The 23,495-nt window shown below is 52.6% G+C and overlaps 1 protein-coding gene across 2 annotated transcripts in view; it reads left to right on the forward strand.

Moving 5' to 3' along the window:
• The window catches only part of ImpL2 (Ecdysone-inducible gene L2), an 80,678-nt gene that overhangs the window by 21,446 nt on the left and 35,737 nt on the right, over positions 1 to 23,495 (forward strand). The window contains exon 1 of one of the 2 annotated variants that reach the window (XM_089578811.1): positions 6,394 to 6,531. The exons of the other annotated variant lie outside the window; for it this stretch is intronic. The gene's annotated coding sequence lies outside the window, so the exon portion shown is untranslated. Of the gene's footprint in view, positions 1 to 6,393; positions 6,532 to 23,495 lie in introns of those variants that run through there. 2 annotated transcript variants of the gene reach the window in all.

Here is a 23,495-nt window from a genome sequence, read left to right on the forward strand (position 1 = left end):
GGCACACACCCACACACCACAGTAGCGGACTGGCCAAGGTGGTTGCAATTTCAAATAGGAGAGACAGACTGACGTAATTAATTTATGGTTGGTTGGCCTCAAGTATAATGGCACATACCCACTACGGGGGAGAGGCCAAGACACAGGCGGTGAACTAATTAATTTATGCTGTCATTAGTGAATCTTCTTCCTCTTCAACTACCTCTTCTTCATCTTCTTCTACTTCTAAACTCACCATATACGACTTGGACTAGTGAGCTTGACTGTGCGGACGTAACAGTGAGCGAGAATGAGGCGAAAAAGCCCAAGAAAACATTTCTGTTTCAAAAAGAAAGCAAAAAAATATGACAGTAAAGGAAAATAAGATAAAAACCTTCGTACCACGCCGAGTGACACGCAGAACAAAGAAGGGGAATTTAAAAAAAAAATAATTAAAATATCGTACGTGCCGACCAAATCGTCCGTTGAATGACCGTATCATTCCTTTCAACTTCAGAAGGCGTTAGGGTGTCAGGTGCACGTCTGTTGAGAGATTACATCGTATAACAAAGCGGACGTCGAACTGCTGGACCATCGCGCAAGCAGCGTCTGAGAGTCCGTAGACTTCTGGTGACTGCGAGCGCAGGTCTCAAATTCCTGCAGATAACCTGGCTCTTGAACTCTGCTCTGGACAGATGAAACCGACTCTTTCAAAGATATCGCGCGGCTCTAATATCGTCGAAGAAAACTTCTGCAGCAGTTTACGCGGCTGCCGCTCGACGGACATAGCGCCTGAGAACGCTGACGCGGAAGACTGAGATGCAGGGCCGCCAGTGTAAGGCCACGTTCTTTCTTGAGCGGAAGCTGTACGCCTATTATCAGGACCGGATTTATGGGGAGGGGTGAGCAACATGCATAGTCAGCTCTATTTTTTGCATTAGAAATCAGTTGCATATTGAACAACTAGGTCTTCGGTACAGTCTCACACTTAAGGGGGAAAAAAAAAAACTGAAATCTTGGTGCCTCATCTGTGCGGTAGCGAGATGGAGAAGGGGAAAGAAAATTAATGGTATTGGATGAAATTTTTTTTAACCTCTGACGGCGTTGTGAGCTCCAGGTAAGCGTGCCTGTATGACATCTGTTGTGGGGCGCTACAGGTGGCCTCAGCACATTGCCCTCATTAAACGGCGAAGAGCATCGGCGAAGAGCAGACTATATGAATACCGTCATCGGAGGATCAAGAATGCGCCTCCCAAAAGGTCCGCAGAAACTGGCCTTACGCGTTCGAGTTCTGCGGCTGTAGAGCGCCTATAGTGCTGAAGTTACCGTTTTTTTGTGCTTTGTAAAGCTGTTTGGAAAAGGACTTATCACGTAACAAGTGTTTAAATAAGGATGTCCTTGAGCTTGTCGATGGCTTTGACTAAGGCATGGCAACAGCCCGCGAAGTCGTACAGTATAGATGATACAGCTCTTAACGCGGGTGTGTGATGTAAGTGCGCCTGAAAATTGTGTGCCGTATTTATATGCTGCAGGAACTGTATAGCTTTGTTGACCGTGGGAAGAGTTTGAAGAGAAAAAGTAACTTTTTTTCTTTTCGAAGAAAAATGAATAACATTAGCAGGTATTATTATTATTGTATTATTATTCGCCATAATGCCAATAAACTTAGATTACTGCTCGACTGGTGCGTTCCGCCCACAGATGTGAGCAACGAGACAGAGAAAACTACATAAGAAGAAGTGGCACATCTCTTAGGTCCCTGCCTTCCTGCTGACAAGCGCCGAAGAGGCAAACGACCGTTACGGACGTTTCGCCAGTGCCGGCTTATCTCGAAGATGATGCCCCGTACCCATCTCTGAAGGTGAATGCACGCTCTTGACAGAAGCTTGGGCACATTTTCCTTGCAGTGAAGAAGAATATAACGCATTCCATAGTTATGTAAGGAAATAGGGACGGAAAGGCGTAACACACGTGACGTACCGCTGCGCCTAATGTGACTTCGACAGAACGCAACGTTTAAGCGTTATGATGACGGGAAATCTAGCTACAGGCCTCCTCTTGTAATCCTATTGGCAACCTGAAAAAGCGTGTCGTGGCGCAACAGTTGCTGACGAGAATCGTGCAGCACCTCCTCCACTCCAGTCGGTGGGCGCTTTCTTTCCTTTTCTTTCCCCGATTCATCGCTGCTCTTTCCACGAGCTGAATTATAAGAGCAGCACATCGTTACGCTGCCCTCGGCTCCTACAGTTGACTCCTTCTTTTTGCGCGCCTATTCACTGCGCGTGCGTCCGCAAGCGCACATCTTTTTCGCTGAACTAACAGCCTCTCAGCCAGGAATCGAACTGGTGCCTCGTCGGTTAATCGGCGGTCGCGTTTAACTCCATAGCCACGGAGCATAACGCCTGTGCACGCGTTCACGCGCTCGCGAGGCGCCCGCCAGCCGAACACCTCTCTCTCTCTCCTGCCCAGACCCTGCACAGCGAGAACCTTACTCAGTTTCCTGTCGCGCTTGTTTAGTGCTTTCATCCGGCGCAGCCAGTTTTTTTTTTTTTTACTCTTTCGCCTGGACTATATATCATGCCAAACAAGCCCTGCAGCGGGGGGCTGGCATTCTTTTGCTCTAAATAAAGTTTCCCTCTCTCACCTACCTTCACGGCGTGGGCAAACCGCCCTGCACCGCCACGCTGCAGTCCCACTGGGACCAGTGGCGCAAGGGAGGCGTCAGAGAAAGACCTCTTTCATGACTTGTTCCTACGCGATGCTGCAGTGCTCGTACGCGTGCAGTGCATACGTGCCGAGGAGCATGCGCCCCGGCACCCAAGTGGGCCGCTGACGACACTCACGCACGGCGTTGCGAAGGTGCGCTGCTATACCGACGCGTGCTCCGGGACGGCCTCGTATCAATACAGAGGGCCGCCTCTTGCGTCGCCCCAGTGCGCATCTTCTTGGTACGGTACTTTAGGTTCCCAGATACACCACCGACATTTACACGCAGGGATATTGACCGAGCTCTGGTCACTGACCATGGCTGAATTCACCTCAGATTGCCAATATCACGAAGAGATGCCGAAAGATAGGAAACTTTGATGTCCCATATGCCTGGTGGTCTGCCGGAGACAACAAATGCGCTCCATAAGCTTGACCTTTTTAGGTTAAAAAATTGACGCCACAGTAATAAATTAATCAATTGAAAGAGCCCGAAAAAAAAGCTGTCAGAAATTTTGCATAGCCAGAAATTCTGGACGAATACATTTTTCGACGGGAAGTTGTTTATAAGCTTCGCATATCATAAGATTTCACTATAAGAATCAAAATAGCCGCAGATCCCTCCTCGGGATGCTTATAATTTTCTGCTATTTATTGCCAAAAACGTACCTCATTGGATTTCTGCGGCACTCTTGACTAAGTTACTCAGTGCGAGCTCAGGAAAAACTAAAAAAAAAGCAACATTTTGCTAAGCATCGCAAGAGTAAAACATTCTCATCAATATGTGTACAATAGTATCTTGCAATATTCCACAGTTGCCTTATAATCAATAATGATGTCCGAGAAAGCTCGAGTTGGAAAGCACGACGTGCTATATTTCAGGTAGAAGTAACGCGACGCCTACAGCCGTAGGTCTACTATAGTAAGAAACGCTAGTCTGGCTTTAAGATAGCATGTACTTGTACTACACATATACGATCATAGAAAGGAGCACTATAGCAAGAGTCACGTAAAAACTAAACAAAACTGGCTTCGACTTCGTAGCTGCGCTGACACGTGGTGTATCGCATGTTCGAGAGTGTATTATGCGCACAAATGTGGCACTGAAACGGTTACACGACGGAAAAATATGTCACGTAAATTTATTAATCTCACGCGCCAGTGCACTCTCATCCTCCAACCTGCCATGCTTCGTTCACTTTTGATGGTCGCTTTCATGGGCATACGCAATACACATAACTGAAAAAGAAAATACGCCGGACGAACAAGCGCTTCAGCCTCGTTAATGCGGCACACGCACAAGCACACACACATAGGTAGCCCGCAGGGGCGAGTCTCACAAGTTTTTCAGAATATATATGGTTGCGCTTACATCCTACTACTGAAACGCGCAAAAAGAGTTTCTCAACTTGTCTTTTCGAGATTACGAGAACTGCGACAAGTAGCCGCGTTGCGTTCAAGGGACGGATACACCCCCTCAACGACACCCTCCCAGCCCTCGAGTGGAGGAGGGGGGGGGGGGGGGCTCTTGCGAAACGAGGATCTGCTGCTCTTGCGTCAGCAGCGCGTGATTATGCGCGTCTGCTAACTCGCAGAGCGCGACGAACGTTTCACTGAAGGAAATGTCACCCGCGAAGGAAGCAGCTACGCATGACTCCGAATATGTGGTTAGAGCGGGCCAGTATGCCCCACGACGACGCGAACAGCGCTTGTCCTGTCTCGTCGTCGTCTTTTATGCGAAGCATACTAGCCGCACAACCGAGCTCTTCCTTGCTGCGCCGCGCACGGCCGTGTAGCTACCACTTGACCTTTATCGGCCCACCACGTGATATGACGTCACAACAGCTGTTTGTTTCTGCGCTATGTTTCTTTAGTTACGATGTATTGTCAACACGTCCGAGCCTATTCACTTACGAATGGTCCACTGGGACCCGCACGCTTTCACGTTTCTGTGACGGAGCTCTCGACACGTTGAACCAGACCTGAATGGTCAGCTGTTCTAATACGCTGGCGCGTATGCCGCACGGTAACTGACAGAGGTACACGGACCTCACGGGGACCGCTTGGTGCCTCTCGGTCACCGTTAGTTTGACTACGTTTTCACCATTCAATTTCGATTGGTCTTCCATCGATTCTACCCCACGGAGGACGCCTCCACAGGGCGCACATGCCCGAATGCGACGCGACAGATGGGAATCAGCGAGGTATCCTTGCTCTTCGAAGCCAAGTCCTTCGCTGGAGAGAACTTCTTCGCAGGAGCCCCCTTTCCGCTACTCATTTCTTGCCGTTGTGTCTTGCCTCATGAGTCTGCACCACGCGGGGATCGGGAGGACGAGGCGAAAGAACGGGGGGGGAGCACTTGACGGGGTCGCTGCCGAGCGCGCTTGCGCTGCAGGGCTCTCCAGGTTTGCTCCACACCGCTGCTGGGGCGTGAGCCAAAGATTCGAGTCGCACATCGTTTGCGCGCTTGGAAACCGGACATTTAGGAGGGGGGCTTAACGCATTTTTCTAAAATTCCTTCGGGACACTAAACTTAACTTCAAATGGCGACAGTGGCGGTGGACGGGTATTGTTGATGCCTGTGCGCGTGGTGGCAACAATTCTACTGGGAACGCCAAGAAAGTTATGGCGCTGTCTAGAATACTCCTACAGCTTGTCCTTTCATTCCCCCGTGGTCTATTACCGACGCGGTTTCCATTGAGGATGAACGCCTCCTCCATACCACACTTCCGAGAGTTGAGTTCCAACACGTACCTCGATGAAAGAATTTAGGCGATAGACTGGTCCCATGACATCGCGCGTACGAATATAATAAGCACGAGTACCCGACCCACTGCGAAGCGGTACTTGCAGTGGTGTATGCGAAATCAGTGCTGAGACATAAAGAACAGCGACGGTTGTTGGGGCTCGTGAGAGCACTGGCCTCAGCCGTCGAAAAGATTCACATTCGGTGTCCATTTGTCGGCGCATTCCTCGTGTCGTCTGCGACCGCTGATATCGCAGTCCGCACTTATGTCACAAGCGCAGTTTATTAAGCAGCTCTATCTGTTCATCCTTATCCGACGGTTAGCGCCGTTTCAGGCTTCCCTATAAAGACGTGGCCCGCGCAGAGCCTAACCAGTGCCCTCCGCCCTCTAACACCGCCGCAAGGCTGCAGCGGGAGCTAAGGAGTGAACATCGCGTGAAGAACGCGAGAGAAATGCACCGTTTCCGGAGATCGAGGGTCTGGGGTGCAGCCTCGTGGCACAGTGCTACGGAAGGTCGCCGGCGAAAAGAAGGCCATTAAGAAATACGCCCCTCTTCCCCCTCCCTTCGGGCGATTTGATGACGGCGCCAGCTTTAGCGGGGGGTCCGGAAACGACTTTATAGCGGCCCTCGCGGGATTGCGAGCTGTCGTGTAACAAGGTATGAAGGGCAGGGGGTGCACCGGTGGCTTGGCTCGTGGTTGCTGCCGCCCTAGACACGGCTTCCACGAAGACACTTTCCGCTCCCAGCGGCAGCGCGCCCTGACTTGCCCGTCCGTTGGTCGCGGTATCCTGGCGGACGGCTCATGACTGCGGAATGCCGCCGCCGCGCTGTCTGCGGCTCGAGACTCCCGGGCGCGCGATTTTTATCTTCTCGACCCCCCTGCGCGCAGCTATGCTGCTGAGACCGCGTGCTCTTCTTGCGCCAACGCATTTAGAGCCCACGTGGGTGCATATGGTGGCCCATCCTTTACCTCTGCCGCTCTGAATGATTGTCGGCTTTACTGTCGTGTCACGCTCGCGCACACACATCTAAACTTCTCTGCCTGAGTCGATGGGCCTTCTCCTTACAGTGCAGTGAACCGACTCACGCCGTGGAAAGGTGAGTGTACGCATGCAGACGTAAACTTGCAAGGCATTCGAAGATTGTTTTAGCTGTTTTAAGTAGAACTTTCGGCGGATTTATGCTACGCAAGGAGGCTTGAGCATGGGCTAGAACCAGTTTGCGAAAAATTGAGCGGCTTCCTAGAGTCTTCAGAATATCTGGTGCAGCGACTACAATTTCAGTGGGCGAAATACACGATACACTGTGTACTTAGTGGTTCATTTTCGTTAGCGTGAACTTTTACCAACCGACTTTCCGCAGCTCCATATCCTGCTGCGTCACGGTGGCTCAACTCACGCTTGACGTTCTAGGTAGGCTGATGATCGGCTTGGGGAGCGACAGGACAGCGTCGTAGCGGGCATAAGCGTGAAAGAGCTGTCACGAAGTCATCAAGAAGCAGGAAGTGCAGTGTAGATGCTGGTCTGGCACTGGTAATTACTGATGCTAGATGGAAAGTTACATGTGGCATCATATAATGAGCTCTTTTGAAACGGGAGAGCTCTTGGACGGCATGCTCTCTATAGCGTGCACGGCATGCTACACTTACGTCATTTACTGCGGTTTGCCGCACGGTATATGTGCTGGATAATATGAAAAATACAACAAAAATGTAAGCTTTATGTGTTTCATTTTCACTTTGTTCAATCTTACGCTTCGAGGTCTGTCTTGCAGTGGTCCAATTATAACCTTCATTGTTCGTGGTTAGCCCGGGAAAGGAAGGGGTTGAATTAGTGAATACACGAGCTCTTTGTTTCTTCTTAACGAAATCGTGGTACCTCGTGAATGCTGACTCCAGGTTAGGCACTGTATGAACCTAAGCAGGGACAGATTTATGCGAGGGACAATGTGAGAGTGGTGGGCACCTGAGCCACCACGCCTGGGCACCTCAGCCATCCCCAAGTCACCGCGGTGGGCGGATTCTTAAGGGAAAGAATAAGTTATGACAAACTATTAGATTTTCTTTCGAGACCTCTAATTTCATTCTTTTTTTTTTGCCTAAAAAGACTGAATTGCTGAAAAAATAACAAATGAATGTCCCTACTTCCTTGTTCATTTACTTCTCAACGAAACGAGGGAATTGGGGGCTTTTCCCCTTGAGGGAATAGACTTCCCTCTCGCTTTCGATATGTGGCACCCTTGATTCGCCGAGAGGTGCTTGGAGAGAGGGAAAAGGTGGCCATAAACGCCAACATTACGGGCATAAACGGAAACAATAAAATACCGGCACCCGCGAGTACAAAGCCTTTTCCACCAGAATGGACTTTGCGGCTGCTACTGACGACGAAACTAGCTAAAGGCGCACGTGCCACTGGGGTTGCTGTTGTTGACGATGACACCGCGCAGACGGCACGATGTGAACCTCGATTCCGGCATCGTCGTCAGGCGTTAACGAAGAGGAAATCGGCATGGAGTTGTAGTCGCGCCTCGCATGGCCCCAGTGGTATGCGTACTGGCTTGCATAAAGGAGCCTGGCTTCGGGAAAGTCGCACTGATAGGTTCTAGAATTATGCGCGGCCAAACTCTCTTCTGTAGAGTGCCGGCGTGTTTGCGAAAGCTTTCGCCCACGTTTTCCCTATTTTCGAATCACCACGTTCCTAACTGCGACCTCACCCTTTCTTCTCGCCCCCCCACATCCCGACGTCCTGACCGCACCCATCTGCCATCGACGGGCAAATCACTGCCAGCTTACGGCTGCGCCAACTCACCCTGTCCGCGATTTCGGGGGTGCTGCCATCGGGAACAAATACACGCTCCATGGGACAAGCACCGCGCGGTGGCGCCATCTGACCTTTTCGGTATGCGGTACTTTACATATAGAGTTGACGAGACGCTAGGCGCTTTCGGCCGTCGCCCAACCCCTCGAACCGCTCCTGCCTAAGGTCTATCTGACCTGCTTTGGCATCTATTGGTCTAGAAAGGCCATCTTTTCACCGGCTAAACCTTCAACCTTCACAAATTTAAACAGGTTAGCAAAACAATTGCGTAAAGGACTGCATTGAATTGCATCCCGCGCTTCACAAGCTTCAGCGCGCGCGCTCGCTCTCTATCCTTCCCTCCCTCAGACCACCCGGCCCACCCAGAACACGTGTTCACTGTTTCCTCAGTGGCTGCTTGATCCTACCCCTCCCTGTCACCGGCGTTTGTGACGACCGATGGCGCGTACTGAACGGCATGCTCAAGTAGCCTATTTATCAATTGTCTTCTTCCTTTAGCCCCTTCACTGTTTCTCTCAGGGCGGCTTACCTTCAGCCTTGTCGACACTGAGCCGTTCACTGAATTAAGCCTAATCGAAATGCCATTCCTTTATCTTCCACGGTAATGAAGTCTGACCCCCCTGCATGGAAGCGGTATAATAGTCCGACCTATACAGATCCGACCTGTACAGTCCGGCCTGTACAGATCTGAGGCTCAGCTATACATGACAGTCCGGTTAAGGGTATACTCGCTTCGCCGCAAGCAGAATCGCACGTAAGTAAACGGCAGGTAGCACTGCTGCTGTAAGCGAAAAATTTAGATTTGCTAACCATCCAGAACAGGCGTTAACACGAAACACTTCATTCGGAGCCTCCCGCTACGGCATCCCTCATAGCTCATTTGGGGCTTCGGTTCGTTAAACCCCACAATTTACAATTTTACGAAACTCTTGGTTGTAGAAATCTGGGATTGCACTTTCCTTATAATTTTTATTATAACGGACAGCGACTAGCCATTCGAATGAACGTTACCATGCTGAGGTAGCAATTACGTATACGGCAGAGCGGCCACTAGAGTGGCTATAGAGGTAGCCAAGATTTGCGTTCCCTGCGGGCTGACGCTAGTGCGACTGCTGCTCGGAGCGAATGGGAAGACTGCGTGAAGCAAGGGCCCGTTTCGGTCGTGAGAAAGCGCCGTTGGCGTGGAGCGTTCTTGCCTCGCGTGTAATACCCGCCCGGAGCGGCCCGCGGTCGACAAGGCATGCAGTGCATTGTCGCGGAGGCTCGGCGCGGGCTTGCACGAGGATGTTTCCGCGGGGGACCTCCGTGCCGACGTCTGGGTCTCACGCGCAGGCGCGATCAGACTGTGGGCGCCCACCACGGCAGGCGCCGATCAACACGGGAGCGCGGCGAGCGCGAATTAGAGGCCGCACCGGTCGTCTCTCGTCAACGCGAAGGCGAATCGTTTTCGTCGTGAACGGAATAACGCGATAGTTAAAAAGGAGGAAATGCGTGCCCGCGGCACTCTCGTTTATGTCTGCTGCCCCTGAGCAGCAGCGGCAAGAAAAACGCTGCGTGTAACTCGAGCACTGAGAGGCTAGCGAGTAAAAGAAACGAATGAAGATAAGGCCGAAGAAAGGAAGGGAGGAAAACTGGGCGGCGTTGGGCCCCGCTGTTGCAAGGCGCCGTGATGGCGGCGCATATGCGCACTGGCACGTAATGGATACCCGGTCGCGCGGACACTCTACGGGCATGCACTCTTCATTCTTGCTTTAATCAGTACCCCGTGCTTTCCATCTGGCTGGCTATCAATTACTGCACAGTCATGACGCAGCGGACGCCTATACCGTCCGCCAAATTAGCGATTCTCGTCGTCGGCGCGCCCTGCAGAAGCTATACGGACAGCTGGCGCTTCGACTGTGTTTTACGCCGGTCATCACCTTGGAATGGAATTTTATCGCTCCGTTCTTTGCCTCGTTTAGCCCCACTCGGCTCCGAAAGCGGCCTCTTAATAAACGCATTTTTCCTTGGACGACGATCGCTGTCACTATGCCACGGCGAGCGGAGGCCCAAATAAGCGCGTGTCAGCCCTCGCCTCGGTCAGCCGCATTCTTGGACCAACCGGACTCCGCTAAGATGTCGCGCACCGCCTTCGCCAGCGCTCCTGGAGATTCCAATCTGGGAAACGATCCCTGTCTTTTTCCTTCGATATGAAACTCTGCGGGAAATAAGGTTCGTGCACTTGTGATCGCGCGCTAGTGTTCGGGCTCTGCTTGCTTCTGCCTCGTTTAGACTCGAGGCAGTTCCTTTCCCTCGATGTGCGCTGGCGACCGGAGCGCCGTCGAAATGAAAATTCCTTTGCGGGCGCACGCCGCGTGGCAATCCTTCCCCGTATCCCGCATTGAAACCCGCCGAAATATATACCGTTGATCCGAGTGTTGCGAAACACGATCGCTAGTCTGGCGTTGCTAGTGCCCGGCCAGCGAGGCGACGAATTCTCCCTCGCTATATTTGGAGTGGGACCGCGTTCAACGCGATCTCTTTCGCTGCTCAAGTTCGCGCGGAGAAGCCAGCCTAAGGAGGCACGGTTCGAATATCGCCGCCCAAGAAAGCGTGCTGCGCTTGGTGTTCGCCAGGCGCGCGCGTTCGCATTCAGTCGCTCACGTTCGCCCGGCCGGCACCAGAGCCCGCTCTGCGAAGGCCCTCCCCCCGTCAGGGTCCCTCAATTTCTGCTTGCTTCCCATCTGGCGAGCGCAGGCAACGAGCCAGTATATTTGTTTCTTGCAGTTCACCATCGTGTGCAAGTGTATGTCGGATTTGGCCTTCGCGTCGAGTTATAAATGGCCCCCATTACCGCATAATTTGACCAACATGCGGAGATTCGATCACGCCGATTTGCGAATAGAAAAAAAAATGATAAAGTGCGAACTCGTCATCGCCCGTGCGCGCCGGAAATTTTGTATTTATAAGTGTATTTAAGTATTTATAAGCGACAGACTTAACTAAGCAGTTAGGAGCCTACTCAAAGGGCTCATATAGCCTTGAGGAACAAGAACAAACACCACAAAGTTCTTTTTTTTTTTTCATTTGCGATCATTTTGGCGGTCCCCATAGAGCACTTGACTCGTATACAGTCCACGTCGATGTTTTCGCTTCTCCACAACAAAAATTCTGCTTCTGTCAGAAAAACTTCTCACGAAAGAAGGAAACAATAGTTTACATTAGTTTCTATCTACAGTCGAGAGTCTACCGACTGCATTCGACCCTGTGTTCAGACGTGTGGCGTACCGCCTCTTAGGTCAATCTGCCATAATCGAAACATTGGCTGGTGCGCAAACCGATCCTCGATCCTGTCGCTCAACCAGAATGAAATATTGCTCGAAGAAAATCCACATTTCATGGAACTGCCCTCTTATAGCTGGATTGCACAACTGTCGGTGCACCCGTTCCGACAACCGAATGACGACGCGGTTACAGCTTTTCTGCATCAACAACGCGCAGATGAGAGCCTGCCACCGCCAGCCTAGTCCCACTGTGTGCGGACTGATGCAACTTGGGTTCTTATTGCGTTTTCAGCGTCCTTGAAGTGCCACAATCACGAAGCGTGTTGCTAAATAGCTGTCGCGCACAGAATAGGTGGTTACACGGTGTTCGTCGTTACTACATAAAGACGGCCCTCCCTTTCGACACGGACCCACATGCACGTGACTTAGATCATAACCTGAAGTTGCTCGCTAACTATTCATGCATATAGGTTTAGTAGGTCGTGCCAGTGTGGCAAAAGTGAAGCTCATCTCAGTTCTCAACTAGACGCGTAACCACCGCTGTTCAGGTTCCATAGACAGTTTTGAGTATTAGTGACCCGGCATGCATTGAAACATTTCTTTTTCATTGCCGCGCGAAAATCCATCTCAAGTATCCGCAACGTTAAGAGCGCTGCAGCACAAAGGCCTTTCCAAATGACCTCCAATTCATTCAGTTTTTTTTTTTTTTTTCATATAAGAACCACGTTGTTCTAGCGATTTTCCCCAATCCTGTCGCAATTCGGACGCCCCCGATTACATTTTCCCTTGCTTGGCATTCACCCTAGGTTACGCGCCAATATTGAACTGCCCGCATTCATTTATGCTTTTTTTTTTTCAATTTCGGCCAAAATTTCCTCGACTCACGTTCGCTCCCTAATCCACGCTGCTTTCTTTACGTGTCTTCATGTTGCAGCCACCATTTTCCTTCCCATCGCTCGCTGCTCTTTTCTTCGCCAGGCTATTAGCCTTTTTTTGTTATTATTAGCCTCCGAGTTTTCCTGTGGGTGAGCTATGACAAGGTACGCTCTTGCCAGCACTGAACACGATGCATTCGGAAAGACGCCTTTCGCACCTCCGGCTACTGAAGGAGACAGTGAGGCCGATAAGGAGCCAAGATAGCGCCGTCAGAGATACGATTGCTTTCCACCACTGAAAGGTAACCTCGAGGAGTACTGGAGATAAGAATCACGTCATCACCGAAGCTTGCATGGAGTGACGTAAGAAACCCGCCGCCATTCATGGCCTGATGGTCAGGCGAGAGAACTGTTCACACCATTTCTGTCCGGCCAACGTTCTCTATCTCTCTCTCTTTCGTCGCTGGCGCAACATCAGCGTGGTCGAAGTCAGTTCTACCACCACGATGTGGTGCATAAATTGAATGATTTAGATTTTAAAGAGCGCGCGCATGCAGCTAGCTAATAAGCGACCTTCAACCACCCTTCAAACGGCTGCCACTGACGCAAGCCCAACGCAAAAAAAAAAAAAAAAAACGGCGCGTTGCGGTTTTCTTTTTTTCTGATTGTGTAACTCCGCCGAGCAAAAGAAGCCCAAGCGCACTTGTTCACGATAGTCTGTGAAGAAAGGGCCAGTCGGATTATTCTGATGAATCCGTGTTTAGTTTTGAAACTTCGAGGAGTAGACTTTGTCGGTCGTAGTCCATAATTCATCGAAGCTGCCATGTCTCTAAGCGTTAAAGTCACTTAACAAGCTAGACTGCTAAATAATTAATGAGAGTCGCATTACTTCCTTTCTTTCTACGTTTGTGCAGATAACGAGAAGGCAAAGGGTACGTGGACATGAATTAAAGACGTGTTAAGGTAATTAGGCCATGATTAAGCTGCAAATTCGACGCCGTTCCACTGAAACGATGCATAATTCAATTTCCTCGCATTTGTTCCTCAATGGTTCTTCATTCACGCCAACGCCTACGGCGGAGGAAGGCTTGGCGCTAATGTACTCCACTTTCAGTCAGCGCTGTTCTGAAAAGAAACGACCTTGGGCGACGAGATCTAGGTAAAACTTGCGCAGCCCGTGTGTCACCATACCGATATCATCTACAACAGGCAGGCGTAGTTTAGTGCAGGCTGCGCGCCTGTCCGAGGTAACCCCCATTGGATTCTTTGCTCGGTTTTTATCAGAACGCAGTTTCCGTCATTGACGGCTGGTAACCCTCCTCGTCCAAACGCTGACTCGCATTCGCTCTCTCCTCCCCCCCGCACCTCCTCCGCAAATGGTAGGCGTAGCGGAGAGCGAGGTGAGGGTTGCGTGCGCGAGGAGAGCTCGTGATTTCTCGCGAGACGTTGCCCACGAGGACTGCAGCGGCGCCGCACAATGCGGGCATGACCACTGTAGTGCAATGCGGAACAGAGATAAGAAAATTCCTGCGAAATAAGATAGGAAGCAAAATGGCGTTTCTCGGCTATGAGGCCTCCGTGGTGCAGTTATAAAAGCTGCCTTCTTTGAAGCCGTATGAGTGGCTCTCTGGCTTCCTGTTTCGCTCTCAACGGCTGCTGTGAAGCACTGGTACCCCAGTATTCATCGCTTTGAATTCATATCTGCCTCGCTGCTGAGTTCGAGAGCGTTGTATTCTCACTGCCGGCCACATCAACATTTTTTAGCATCTCTGTAACACGTGGCAGACGGACCACTGCTATCGAACTGTACACACGGTGGCTGGGGCCTTTGTCAGGCCGCAGAGAGCCTTTAGCCTCAGCCTCCCCTCGAAAACCGAGAAAGCAAATAAAATTGAATTGAATTGAATCTTTATGGGGGCCTCTTAACGCTATACGTTGACCGTTTGAACTAGTCCAGCCAACTAATGCTTGCTAGTTATTTTGTCAAGCTATAACGACCCGCTGACGTTCTTGTTGCTAAGCGCATTGAAAGAACTATTATCACATTCGTGCTTGAACTCCGCGAACTAATCGCTAAATTCACGCGATGGAGCGTCGAGCCTTGTCTTATTTTCGATGCCCGACTGAAAATGCTGCCGTCATTTATTCCTACACAGGTGCAACGCCATACTGTAATGTAACTTTGGGGCTACCGCTACGAACAGGGAGCTCCCAGAGCTGTTTGGACTGCTAAAGTTCTCTCGATTGTATTTTTTTTCTTCAATACACTAGACGAAAGGTTACGCAGCACCAACCTTTCAGCTCATTTCAACGCATTTGAATTTAAAGATAAGTTTTTCCGAGCTCGAAGGGAAACGTCGTCCGCGAAGCACCGCTAGAGTTACGTACGTGCACCGTCTTACGAGATTTTCCGTTACAAAACGCGCGCCCCTTTCAAACCAAGGCCGCGCTCAGCTTACTTTGCCTCCGCGAAATCTACGCGTAGGCGGTGAAACGCGCCCACGTACTACACGGCAGGCCTGCCGACAGAATCAAAGGCGAGTACAGTTTGGCAAACTGCTACTGCGGCAGACGAGCACAGCGAGCGAGGGGGGGGGGGGGGGAGAAAATTTCACCCCGTAGCTTTTGTCCCCGCTCTGCCTTCCTTCGCGTGGGTGGTGTCGACAGTGCCGGGTCAGTGGCCTCCGCGGGATCAGGACTGGGGTTTCTTCCTGTCCTCGACCAGGAAGCAATTGCTAGCTCCACCTGAAGACAGGGCTCCGTTTCCCGTGGGCGGCCTCTGCGAAAGCCGGCGAGGTTCGAGTGACAGATGGGAGGTAGGCGTCGAGGATTATTTTAATCGGGAAAAAAATGTTCGACTTGAGCGTGTTTACGCGACGACTGTAAGCTCGTGAATCGAAATTGCACTGGACGGCTCCGAACGTGATGGTTTCATAACGGGGTTTCACGTTTTTCTGTAATGACAGGGTGATAATGATGATGATTAATTCTTTAACCTGTCTTTAACCTTTCTTAACACCCGCACTTCGTTTTTGCCTCTGGAATCATGTCGTCGCTGTTCACGGCGCTTACATAATCACCTCTGCTTCAACCGCATCATTATCATCATCACCAGCCTGACTACGCCCACTGCAGGGCAAAGGCCTCTCCCATGCCTCTCTAATTAACCCTGTCCTTCGCCAGTTGCGGCCACCTTATTCCCGCAAATTTCTTAATCTCATCCGTTACCGTTACCGTATATATGGAAAAATTCAGTTATTCATCTCCATTACCTAGAGCAATTGGTCTTCGGGATGATCTTCCTGACACCATAATCTCTTTTTTCTGATGCGAAAGAATTAAAAAAAAAGAACACCTCTGTTTCTATTCGTGTCGTTAGTAGTGGTCTTAATGTTGTTTTCTGCTGTACTATTGTTTCAGTTGTACTTGATTGTCACTGCTTTGCATCTTCGCGCTTGATTTTAGCTGGTTTTTGTTCACATTTTCAATTTTTTGTGTTCAAATGTTATTTTTTTACTTCCTTCTTGGGTTAACTTTGTGCTCCTTTCGAGTATTTACCGTGTACCACGACCCACTGTACTGTTCGTTTAGGTTTTGATTCTTGTGCATTCCTTCTCTCTGTCATGCTCCCTTCGCTCAATGCTCTTAAGGGCCCGTGAGGTACAAATAAATATAAATAAAAAAGTTGTAGCGTTTTAACGTAGTCAAACCGAGTAGAGGGACGAAAGCATGTGTTTAGCCTGGTTGTTTGAAGGTTTTGCTTTGCTGTGTCGTCGGCACATCTGTCGACGATATTAGTTCGATAGTAGTATTAGCTGGTGAAGACGACGACGTGTACTGCACAGCGCGCCAATGTGTCGCAGTTTAACACGAGGCGCGATCGGCTGCGGCGATAGCATAGTTGCGCAGGCCAGAGAAGCTGACCTGTTCGCGCCGCCGCGAGTTCGAAACCCAGTCGCGGCAATACTGATTTTACTGTAGCGAGAGCTGCACTACGCCAGCCGCTTCGCCTCTTCAACACGGTCGCATTTTCGCCGTGGTTGCTCCTCGGCCGTCGTCTCACCGACCTTGAGCCGTCCCCAGCTGGCGGGAATCGCCGCTCGGCGCGTCATCTGGCATGACGTCACTTCGCCGTTGCGCTCGGCGGCGTGGAGCAGACGCCGCTCGCCGCGCCAGTTGTGCGCATGCGTAGTAGAGGGAGAGAAGGTGTCGCAGTGTGTATATATTCGGCGTAGCTCGAGGCGATGAGTAGGTTAGGCTCCCAGAGTCAATGCGCGAACGAAGCCGGCGTATCACATGGACACATCCGAGGCGCATGAGCGCATGCAGCGCCTACGCGCCCAGCGCCGCGCCGCGAGAAGCGTCGGAAAACATACGCAACTCGATGGCCTGTCGCAGGTAGTACTTGCGCTCAGCTCAGCGAAGAAAACGGCGCGAAGGGCAGCACCTGACGCCAAGAGAACTGCGTTCTCTGATTGGTTACACCGACCGCAAACCAGCGGCCACTTCCGGCGCGAGCGCGGCGCAAATACCTGACATGGACAGATATTTGTTGGAGCGCCAGTGCCAGCTCGCGCTGCCTTCTCATGGGCGTACGCGTACCAGCGTACGCCGGAGCCGGTCTACGCACGCGCGAGGCGCATACGCTAGCTGGCGCTGGCGCTTGGGTCAGACTAGAGTTACTGTATATGCTAGGTCAGACATTTGCGCCGCGCTCGCGCAGGCGCCGAAGTGGCTCGCTGGTTTGCGGTCGTTGTAACCAACCAGAGAACGCAGTTCTCTCGATAGTTCTCGCGCTGTACTGAGTGCGAGTATCAGTGTGTCACAGAAGGCGACAGGCCACTATCGAGTTGCGTATGTTTTCCGACGCTTGTCGCAGCGCTTGGCGCGTAAGCGCTGCGCTCGTGCGCCTCGGATGTGTCCACGTAGATGATCCTTTACGCTTTAAGTGCGGTAGCCCTGTTTGCAGACGGAGGGCCACCGCCAACTCAGTTTGTCCACGCCTGCATTTCACGGAGGTAAGTAGACGCACGAAAGCGTTTGCGTCTGCATTAACGCGGTTATCAGCCCGAAAATTTCGTCGCACGTGTAATGCAAGAACTCACGTGTAATGAGGTTTTAGAGAAGTAAAGAATCCCGGCTAATCAACGTTAGTTCTGAGGACTCTACAGTTTCTTACTACATATCCCAGATACGTGTGAGAAACGAGTAAAAAATATTCATGTTCTATAGATAAACTAAAAATAAATCAAATCTAATTCAATCATTTAATGCACTTTTGCTATACTCTGCCAGAATCAGAACGTTATCGTATCACCTTCTATCGCCACTCGTTTAGAAAATGTGGACGCTCCGAAGTCAGGGAAACTACACAGGGTCTTGAATACGAATTCGAACGTGGCAAAACCTTTTGGAATTGCTGACTGTGCTGAAGTAGCCGCCCGGCTGCTCTAGGTCTGTAGCGCGTTCGGCGTACTGTTATGTCTTTGTCTTAAAATACTCGCTATTTTCAAGAAATCGATGCCACGCTGCGGCGGCGCCACGAACTAGTCTCAGAAGAATCAGCGCAGGGAGCCACGCTGTTTGCTCCGTTGCGTGAGTGGTTCGTCGGCACACTCAGACGTTGTCAGAGTTTTCCTCTTAAAATATTTAAGCAGCCTTGTTACGTGTACGTCTGCATGCTCGCGAGTTAGAAGAGGCGGTGTCACTGCGCGAGATTTTCTGGCGCCAGTAATGCCAGTACCAGTAGTGCCAGCGAACAAAGGGACAGGAAGGTTGCGCGCTGTCTAGTGGAGCGCTTGCGCGACAATGACAGCGCAGTTCTTACCAGACACTGGGCCTCTGTTTCTAAAGAGATGAAATACATGGACCTATGTAAATGTGAGGTGCTCTTTGTAAACAGCCATCGGTGAGCACACACAGCTAACGGAAACGCTAGGAGTATTGTGCACGCATGTCCCTGTAAGGGCAGGCCTTATTACGGCGTGCGTGAACCGTGATTTGCTATTCACGGAGGGGGAGGGGGGGGGGGGTGATATAACGGGTTAGCGGACCTCCATTTCATTATAGTTGTTTTACACTCGCCCCATACCTTGGCTGTGACTGGAAACATGCACTCAGACGGGCGGATGGTAAGAGCCGAACTGAATCGGGCGAAAAAATTTTATCGTCGTGCTTTTAAATCCATTACATGCCTTCTATCCGCTGCCTATGAACAAGTCAAGCTGCTTAACTAGCAGCTTTTAGTCCTTGCCCTCACATTTTTTCTGTACCAGGAGAAATGTGGAATAAAGTGAATGTGAATGTTGTGGGAATCTGGCTTTCCGCCGTCGCCTTTGCGCGGCTGTGCCGGCCGCCCGCGTTGTTTTCCTCTTTCCCTTGCTCCCGCCTCAGGCGGTGGAGAGGCGGCTGGGTGACTAATCACTGTCATTTAGCCACAGCTCCGCCCCGGCTCCCCAAGGGCCTTTGCCATTGGCGCCTTTTGGCGGGAATTCGGGACCCCGCTTTGGGCGGCCGCGCGCCGCGCGACCGTCCGAGCGGGGCCCAGAGAGAGAGATCCCTCCGAGACAGCGTAAGGTGCGTACGTTACTGTTTGTCCGTGCCGGCCTTTGCCGTTCGGACCAGTGCTTACTCGAGCTCGCCCGCACGTGTCCTCTGACCTGCAGCGGCTCGAGCCTGTCCAGCGGGGTCCAGCGACCTCTGACAGGCGTACCTTGCGTTGAATGCCCACTCTCTCTCGCAACCGGCCCAACGGTCGACACGAGAGAGAGATCACAGCACTGCCGCGGGGACATTCTCCTGCAGCGGCGTGTTAGCGGTGCGCATTACTCGAGTCGCTTCGTGCTCGCAGCGGAGCCTTGCTCCTCGCGCGCCCCCGGGACGGGGTGACGATTGAGTGCGTGTGCACTGCTGAAGGACGACGTGAATAAACGTCTCCTTTGTGAACTTGGAGGCCTATTTCTTTGCGGCGAATCGCTCTCCTCCCAGCGGAGGTTGAGTGCGCTGCAGCGGTGTCCCAGTGTGTGTGTGGTGACGGCTGATCGGGGCCCTTGGCTCGCGCGAAGCTCGAACCCGCGGTGGGTGGTGGCCTGTGTCCACGTAGGAACCCACAACTGGCGCCCAACGTGCTTAGTCATTGGCGCTTACGCCTTTGATGGCACATTAGCCGAGCAGGTCGCCTTGACGATCACGCTTGCGCACGATGTCTAATACCCCCAGCGAGGCACTCGGCAGCTACATGTCGGCTCCCTACGGAGTTGTAGCGTCGTTTTATCCGCTGGCTGCTGTTCCTTCGAATAGCTAGACACCGTGGTTGGCCGCGGCCCCATTGGGATTTACGGCGACACAACCCAAAATGTCGACCACGTGGCTCCCATTGGAGCTGTATCGGAAGCACCCTGCGGTGCATCCGCTGGTCACATGCCTCAGCTGTGCATGCTTTCCGCCCAGTGCGAAAGCAGTTCGTGTCACGCTGCCGCAACCGGCAGTTTCGAACAGCAGCAGCCGTGCCCCGCGAGCAGTCAATTCTGCTCCGGAAACGGCGAGGCGCTGGCCCGGTTCCCTGCGGAAACCGCGCCGCTCATCGAACTAGGAGCCTTGCCTCTCTCGTTCGTGCAACCCGCCCAAGCCTCCACTGAGGCAGGGGCGCAGTCGCTGAGGCCGGGGCTCTATTGAGCCATATGCGGAGAAACTTTGAGCCATACTCGAATTTCCCGCGCCCAAGGACGTACGCGGCCTGCGCCGTGGTGTGGGAATGGCCACTATTATCGTCCTGTGCCCGCGTGCAGGCACCCTTGACCGAGCTCTTGGGAAGACTGCCGCGTGGCGATGGGAGCCCGAGCAAGAGCGATCCTTTCGCCTCCTGTCTAGTGCCATTGCCGAGACAGCGCAGCTCAGGCTACCCGACCTGACCAGACAGTTCGTAGTCCAGATTGACGCGAGCGATCTGGGTTTAGGAGCAGTTCTCCTACAGGAATTCGATGGCGTGCTGCAACCGCTGGCCTTTGCCAGCCGCTCCTTGCTGCCCTCGGAGAGGAATTATTCCGTGACCGAGAAGGAGTGCCTCGCCATCGTGTTTGCACTGCGCAAATTCGACGTCTACCTTGATAGAACGCAATTGGTGGTGCAGACAGACCACAGTGCGCTCAGTTGGCTGATGCGGCTCCGCGAGCCTGCGGGTCGGCTGGCGCGCTGGGCTCTCCTGATACAGCATTACGACTTTTCCGTGCAGTATCGAAAGGGGAGCACGAACGTGGTAGCTGACGCGCTATCCCGTGCCCCACTCGCCAGCGGCGCCTTGACGCCTGTAGGCGGAGGGGGCGAAACAGCGGACGAGCCGCCGGGCGGCAAGGAGGGGGAACCCGCAAACGGGTTAACCCATTCCGCTAACCAGGCGAGCAGCGCTTCGCAAAGCGGACGAGAGGCAAAGCTCTGCGTGAGCGCCTCGGAGGTGCCGACGCGAACGGAAATTTTGGCTGCAAACCTGAGTGGGGACGAGACCATGCTCCCCTCTGGGATGACTGGAATCGTTTTCAGCCGTAAGAGCTACTGAAAGCCCAGCAAAATGACCCGTTTTGTCGCGAGGTGAGCGACGGTCTCAGGGAGACGGAGCGCCGTGACGCTACTTGTATTGTAGCGGGCGCAGGGGGGCAGAAGCCAGCGTGTGTCGCGGCGAACCCCGGGGATTCATATTTGCTGGACCATGACGGGCTCGTGCTGAAGTACATAGCCACCGATGACGAGTCCATCGACCCGTTCTAGGTGGTTATCCCCAAAAGTCTGAGAGGCGCACTTTTGCGATTCTCTCATGACGAACCACTGGCCGGTCATCTGAGTGGCTCCAAAGTTTTTGCGAAACTGAGTCATTCGGTGACGTGGCCCGGCATGAAGCGTGACATTTTCCGCTATTGCCGTTCCTGCCATGTCTGTCAAGCGGTGAAGTCACGGGGCGGCAAGCCGCCTGGAATGATGAAACCGATTGACAGTGTGCGTCCGTGGCAGATGGCCACCTGCGATTTGATGGGGCCTTTCCCCAGGAGCAAGCAGGGGTTCATAGACCTGAAGGCCTACGCGTCACGGTCTGACGAGCTTGCGCCGGTACCCATTGGTATCAAAGGCAAGCGCAAAGGCACAACTGGTGCTGCGGAACGCAAGCGTACGGAGCACTGGTACAATCTGAGGCGACGGTCACCGGCGTGATTGATGCCGGACGGCGGACTCTTCCGCAACCGAAGGCAAGCAGCCTCAGCTAGCTGGCGAGCTTTCTCGTCAGGCCCTACCCAGGCGAAGCACGGTGTGTTATTTTTTTTGTTGTTGTTGTTTTGGCAGCATGATCAGTTCCAGCCTTGTGTGTTTATCAGTTATTTATTTGTTTGCTTGAGTCAGTTTTCTAGCCACTTTCGTTTCCTGCTTGCTCGTCTGTTTTTGTTCTAACGTACCGAGATGTACATAGGCAACATGCGTTTGTGTTGGCGTTCAGTTTTTTTTAGCCAGACTTGTACATATGTAAACTTCAGCCCGCTCGTGCTTGCTCTTATCTGCTAGAAGGAATAGATTGGATTAGGTGTCGTTTGTACGGCGCGCCTTTTGTCATTTCCGGCCCGACTGTGGGTGGTTGGCTCGTTAAGGAGCCGTGTGTCGCGGTGCGAGTTTTGTGCGGCCCGCATGGAGGGGAAGTTGGCGGGGCGTTTGGGGCGATGGGGGGGCGGAAAGTGCACCCTTTGACCCTCGCCGCGGCGCCTCTGGACGCTTCTGATGAGGGGTCGTTGTCGCCGACCAGCGTCCGCGCACTTGCCGGTGTATGCGTGGCTGTGGCTGTGACTGTGTGCGCGCGTAACCATGAGCCAAGGCGACGCCTGTGAGTTGTACCGTTGTGTGCTTCTGCGTGTGCGCGAGGATGAGAAGGACCCCTCGCTGTGGACAAGGTTACACATCTGGACGCCGCCGAACGTCCTCGCCCGTTTCAGCCGGCGTGAAAGGGGTGCACTAACTGTCTTGTGCCCGAACGTGATGTCGTGTCCAAGGGCGCGAGGTCAGTGCTCTGCCGCGGCCCCGTCGTCATCAACGCACCCTACATCAACGGAAAGAAGACCGCCATCAGTCGTCGGCCCTCCCAACCTGTTCAACTTGAAGTCTGCGAGCGGTGAGTCGCCGACAGGCCCACTGGGCCGCGCCATCGAACTTTGAGGCTGACATCCACCTGTAACATAGCTGTACAGTTCTATTCACATCTCCTTGTGAACCGTGTATATAATCTGCAAGCTGTTTTGATTTACTGAAGCGTATGCAAGTGTTGTTTGCCTTGTTTTCCCTTTGTTTTCTTACGTTGTTCTGGCTGGAACTGAAGTGTAGCTAGCTTTTTTTTTTGTGTATTCATTTCTTTATTTTGGAACTGAAGAGGAGCTAGTTTTTTTTTGTGTATTGATTTCTTTATTTTGGCCGCGTGCTTTGCCGATGGGTAGGAGGGCATTTAAGGAGAGGGGGATGTGGGAATCTGGCTTTCCGCCGTCGCCTTTGCGCGGCTGTGCCGGCCGCCCGCGTTGTTTTCCTCTTTCCCTTGCTCCCGCCTCAGGCGGTGGAGAGGCGGCTGGGTGACTAATCACTGTCATTTAGCCACAGCTCCGCCCCGGCTCCCCAAGGGCCTTTGCCATTGGCGCCTTTTGGCGGGAATTCGGGACCCCGCTTTGGGCGGCCGCGCGCCGCGCGACCGTCCGAGCGGGGCCCAGAGAGAGAGATCCCTCCGAGACAGCGTAAGGTGCGTACGTTACTGTTTGTCCGTGCCGGCCTTTGCCGTTCGGACCAGTGCTTACTCGAGCTCGCCCGCACGTGTCCTCTGACCTGCAGCGGCTCGAGCCTGTCCAGCGGGGTCCAGCGACCTCTGACAGGCGTACCTTGCGTTGAATGCCCACTCTCTCTCGCAACCGGCCCAACGGTCGACACGAGAGAGAGATCACAGCACTGCCGCGGGGACATTCTCCTGCAGCGGCGTGTTAGCGGTGCGCATTACTCGAGTCGCTTCGTGCTCGCAGCGGAGCCTTGCTCCTCGCGCGCCCCCGGGACGGGGTGACGATTGAGTGCGTGTGCACTGCTGAAGGACGACGTGAATAAAC

The sequence above is a fragment of the Amblyomma mixtum genome, chromosome 3 (assembly GCF_055824585.1).
Source record: "Amblyomma mixtum isolate Tamu chromosome 3, ASM5582458v1, whole genome shotgun sequence".
Lineage (NCBI taxonomy): Eukaryota > Metazoa > Arthropoda > Arachnida > Ixodida > Ixodidae > Amblyomma > Amblyomma mixtum.